This window comes from Penicillium subrubescens, assembly GCF_028828155.1.
Source record: "Penicillium subrubescens strain IBT 31985 chromosome Unknown utg000006l_segment0_segment0, whole genome shotgun sequence".
NCBI classification, from domain to species: Eukaryota; Fungi; Ascomycota; class Eurotiomycetes; order Eurotiales; family Aspergillaceae; genus Penicillium; species Penicillium subrubescens.
The window spans coordinates 3,329,061-3,335,060 of NW_026643156.1; positions in this window are offsets into that span (position 1 = coordinate 3,329,061).

Sequence of the window (6,000 nt, forward strand, 5' to 3'; positions counted from 1 at the left end):
CCGTGAGCTACGGTCTTCAGATTCTCATACTTTAGAGAGCCAGTGGTGTTATACCGAATATTGAAAACTGAGAGCAATTGAGGTTAAATCGAGGTTGGGGTGAGGTTTTCAAAATGGAAGATAATGTTGAGATGAGGAGATAGGAGTAGGAGGAGCGATCGCATATGCCAGCAACTGGGTAATATTGAAGATGTCTTAGTCTAAGATAAAACATGAGTGGAAGTGTGCTATACACACTTCCCCAAGATCTACGTTACCGTATAAGACTAGTGTGCCTCAGGGAGCACTACCTGTTATCTACTAAGGCCCCAGCGGTATTGAAGACTGCTGAAACCTCAACATCCTTCAACAGAGGAAGATCCAAGTAAATATATATTTGTATAATCACTGATCAGAATATCGAGCTTCTAAGTTCAGCTCCCCAACCTACGTAACCTTAACATTTCAATAGGTAGTTCGCTGTAATATAGGTATAGCCTAATAGAATATCAAGTTATTTCTTGAATTTTCAAGTCATTCATACTGCGAGCATATAGTGATAGATAGTATAACCTAGAACAGCTGTAAAAAAGGTATATTATTAGGATGACTGAGCAGCTTTACGATCAAAATTATGCAGAAGTTGATCAAGTTGGGACTTAATGGGTTCTAATGGAGCCCAGCATTGCGTCCAGGTCGGGTTTTGGGTCGAGACCTTCGACCGAAGTTGGATTATGCGGAAGTCTAACTATTGATGCAATACGGGCCAAACGGGGAGTTGAAATTATATGATTTGGCTCTTGGTCTCAAAAATATCGATCGTTACTTTTCACAAGTTATTCCTACGTTCAAAATCCATCCAAGAACCAGATATCTTGCGAGGGACCTGTTAGCACATTCAGACCTCCTTCCGATGCTACTTTTCCATGTGTGAGCGTTTCGAGGCAAGGATATGTTTTTCTATCCCAGACCTAGAAGGTTTTGCGTTTGAACCATCATCACTGGATCTATTATGAGAATGAGTTATATTTTTCCCCTCAAGTGTCTCGTTGCTAATTAAATACCATTTTGTTCTGCTTGAAGATTTTACCTCAGGTGTTCCTCTTAGTCCTTAAACCTCTTTTCCTAATTAATAGCCATATTTCATCTTGTAGCCGCTTAACAGGTATGTTTGAAAGTACCGAGCATTCAGTTTATTAATGATTTTTTTTCAACTAAAGATAAAATAAAGAAACTCGGCAATATCAGTAGTAAAAGATAAGGCCCACCTCCTTGAATATTTACTATCATTTCCTGCTTCCAAGACTATCAATGCTATTCGAGACTTCACTAATTAGGCATCATACCCGGTAAGTAGGTAACTTATATCCTTATAATGACTAAATCACATATGTGCTACTTCGATAGGAGAAACATGGACCATGCCTATAAAGTTCTTCCTAGAGGGTGAAGTGCCTAAGGCGTATTGGTAACAGATCTGAATATTGTAGAGGAATGGTTCCAACTTAGTTTCTAAAGTCTATTAGGTAGGTATTATAATATATAGCAACATATATATGTGTGGGTTAACCTGCACTAGTTAGCTAAGCATGCCGGCCTGAATATGTGGTAACCTCTTCCTCTTGAAGAAGCTTATCCCTACCAAAGAACCAATAACATGCTCCTACCACTCCTAAATTGAATCGTTCAAATTATTACCATCGATATAATACCGAATCGCCGGCAAGAGACTCAACACCTTCGCGTCCGACAAAAAGTAACGAGAGTCCCAGAGAGGGGTTGAGGCTTGCGCTTAGTACCCGCATCTGTAGTTGATTTTTTTTCAGCTAGTTTGATTGATTGATTGATTGACATGTTGGGAGGAGGTTTGTAATAGGGGCCACGCGTGTGAAAAGCACACGTCGCAACTAGTGAGGCAGGTATCTTAGTCTGCTCGTAGTGTTTGATGAAATCTTTTATTAATTACACTAGTTACCAGCGCACTAAAATGGCAAGTAGACAGATGAGGAGATAAGCGAGTGTCATAAGGTCAAAGGATTTGGACTATTCTTCTCTTAACACTCCGACAATATATTTGTAGTTTCCAGCGAGACTAAGTAGGAGGATTGACTCCTAGCCTAAGTTCACTAAAAATTAGTTCTCGTGTTACTTAGGCGGCCAACCTCTTTACGCTGTCGCTCTGCGACTTATTATGCGGTGCTGGAAGGCATCAGTTTGCGAGTGATTTGGGCACTACAATTTGGTGCAGAACCAGTTCCCGCTCCCCGAGAATAGGGTCACCTACTGACGGCGTTCTACAACCATTTTTTTGCGACCGAGAACCGGCAACCCGCGCCATAGCTATCTGCAGTTATAAGTTAGGCTCTATGGCATCCAGTCTACATAAAAGTGTTCACCAGCGTTAACCATCTGAAGAGGGCAGGCGGCAGCGGGGGTCGCCACAAATACTATTGGTCGTGTAGGCCACCTCACACAACGCCAACCGGGCCGTTCTCCGCACGATCATGATCTGAACACACATGCAGGTGACAAGAGTGGGCTAAGAATTTGCCATTTATGTCCCTTAGGCCAGAAGAGGACCCTCCCGTGCTATATCCGGCTTGGCGCCAGGTTGACAGCGTTTTTCCAGTTCCCACCGGTGCGAGGACCAGCACTGTCGAAGGATCCCAGAACTGGCAATGTTGAATATGAAGATGGGCACCCCTTATGGCATCAGTTCAGGAATGTAATCAATTTAGATGAGCAAATGCGCCAGTCTACGGACCCGTCATTTCGAAGTCTCCTCCATCGGGCAAAGACAGCAATACCTGTTTAACTCTAGAGTCATCGGTTCCTTGGTAGCCCCTCACCTAGATGCTGCCACAACGGCGGTGAAGCTGAATTCTCTTCGACACCAGGTTAACCATATTCATTCCTAGTTTTCCCGTCGATTCAGGGCGTCCGCGTGCGGAGCTTGTGGAGCGCGCGTCACCGGTATATGTTTCGTGGTGGTTAGTGAGACTGCCAGAGGCCCATAGATATTGGAGGCGAAACTGAGAGCTAATTCCCGATAGTTGGCTCGCCGTGTTTCGGTGTTATTTGAGGAAGCTATTACCACATTTGCCCATCTTGTGGCCTTTCCGATTGGTTGAATCCCCGAAGAATATTAACAGCGTGAAGGTTTTGGCGTACTATTTTCGTTTTTTTCATTCGTGGTGGTTTGGGCTTTCTATGATTCAAATAAATCCTGTTGAATTCGACTGGGACCTTCCGTAACTTTACACGCGCTCACACTGTGCTGTCACTGCCTCGGGTAATCCCCCTAGGTCAGATAATGTCGACTATGACCTCAGTTTGTTAGTGATATGTCTTCCGGATAGTAGGCTTTATCGTTGTCGATATCTAGTGTAAATACTGTACTATAGTCTGTATTACCAAAAGATCATAAAATTGCAAACATACCTGCAGTTCATAAACAATCACCGACTCTATATGTTAATAAAGCTGATAGAGAGCTTCGGTTTGCAGCGATTCTAGTAAATGAGAAGTTTACTAATAAATATGAACAAACGCCTACACCCTCTCAACCTATAAGCTTTATTGAGTAATTAAACGTGTAACAAGGATAATCATTATAAATGTGAATAATGTTGAATTTCTGATTGTGTGTTATGAAGAATGCTGATGCTGTGTTAGCGTGTGAATAACGCACTAATCAACCATTCTTAACATCTTCCATTATATGTTCTACCGAGTTAAATGCTTCCGCTACACTAGGTGTATAGTGCATAGCGAATGTAACGCCTGCTACCATTTTGATAATTAAACATAAACCTAATAATAGCTGGTGTAGGTTCATCAATTAAATATGAAATTGATATTTTCAATAAAAGATTAATTTTTAAAATCCTCAATTTTATTTTGTTTTTACTAATTTTTTATCATGTTTAAATTACTCTAGGTGTAGGGTCTAGTAAAACCTTTTTTCTCTGTAAACCACACCACTCTTACAATTCCCCCCAAGTAAGTGGAACACTGCCCAGATGCCGCTTTCCCTAGACAGTTTTAACCCCAATGCCTAGTCGAGGTCCCGAGAGCCTCCAAATCTTCCCTTAGGTTGTTCTAATGGAGAATAGGAGAACCATAAGCGCCAGAAAAAATGGTATATGTAACCGATGCGTGTTTCTCTCTTGTAGAAACTGGAAACTTGTGTCATCATTCTCTAAATCACTTCAGCCTTCGGCAGGTCCCAAAGTGTTTACTCTGAGGTCTATATAGGCTTTGTCAACAGCGACTTGGGCCGCGCGACTCAAACTCTTTACGTGGTTGCCGACTTGGTGGAGAATAAATATCTCGTCACCCTCCTGGAATGTAGTGAAAGATTCCATAACCAGGGAAAGGCTTCGTATGAGCTCCAAGTCTCTCATAACGTCGGGGCCTTGAGGATTTCGCAATATGTTGCAGTAGATCATGTTGAAATTTTGAAGGCAAAAAGAAATAGCAAATCTGTGTAGAATGGAAAGGGTTAAAATATAGATGACTACTAAATTGAACCGTGGCATACCCAAATCGGCCAGTTGTATATTCCTTGCTGGCAACTTGTAGATGAAGGAGGGCTGACCGGCTTGCCTCAAGGCAAATAGCGAAGCTTGAATTGATGCATTGTTGTAAATTATAGCACACAGAAGATAATGTTGTTAACTGGTAGCATGCGTGATGAATATTCGTTATGCACCAGTAGTAGTCGAGTCGGAGCATGAACATGTGGAACGACGCCTTTTCGACTTTTGGGTTAGTAGTCGGAACGAAAAGTGTAAGGTTCCACGTGGAACTAATTGAGCTTCTCCAGTCTTCAAGCTCTTTGTCGAGAAAGCGAATATCTCGCAGGACCTCACGCGTGGGTTTCTGGATAGCCGTGGGTGATAGGAAAGCAGTGAAGATTTTGGATTTAATAATGCTCAAACGAATATCGGCTGGAAAGATAGCACCCTCAAATGGTCGTTTAGAGGTGGGTAAAATCTCTAAGTTCCGTAAAAGTCGGTCCACATAACCTGTGGGGAGAGATAGATCACACAGAGTGTCGTCAATTAGAGAAAACTGTCTGTAATGCCCCGGGAAGGCCCCTTTGTCGATGGTGTAACAAAGCCAAAACAGATTGCGTAAATGTGTGTTCGTGGAAACAGTGACACTCAAATTGGCATGGCCTCCCATATTAAGAATCATGGCCCATGCGGCGGAATGATAGGATATAAATAGTTCTTCATCACCATAGAGGGGCGCAAGGAAGAGCATCATGACTAAGGCTTGAATTCCATCGATAGATGCTGGTTCGGCGAGAATCGACTCTAGGAAAGTCTGGGACTTTTCAAACAAATCATGTTTGTATTGGTCGGTTTCGGTAGGCCCGAGCCGGAGTGTATTGAAGAAATGGAAAAAGCAGAGCATCGAGAGTTTTGCACTACAGGAGACTCGATCTCGTGAAGATAGTTGGTACGTTTTATTGACGGTTTGGCGAAATAAGTCGGGTTCAATAACAGGAAATATAGGTCGGAAAGCAGACACTTCATATTCATCAACATATTGCAATAACGTGCGACGGTTCGGCAATTCGAGATAAAGCTGTCCTAATACTCTAGAAATCGGCACTGGCATTGGAGAGACAACAGTTTCCGTGCCGTTAGAGTCTGGATTTGCACTACGGCTATCACATCCGGATTAGAATAACCTTCAGCAGGAAAGAAAAGAGCGTTCAAAACATACCTTTGCGGATTCCGTGGCTTCCATGTCCTAGATCCTGGTCTTGTAAACGCACAGTCGACATTATGATGAGAGCACCAGTCACATCGTCGACCAGCCATCATTTCGCATTTGATCTGCAATTATCAACTATATTTCGTTAAAAAATGCTGTTTTCGGAACTATACCTTTCTGCGGTAGCAGGCATCGCACGCCGAAAACACTCGGTTTCGGGCCTTCTTGGATTTCGGTTCTTCAGGACACAGGGGTAGTTCCATGTTGGCCCTGGACAACTTGTGCTACGAA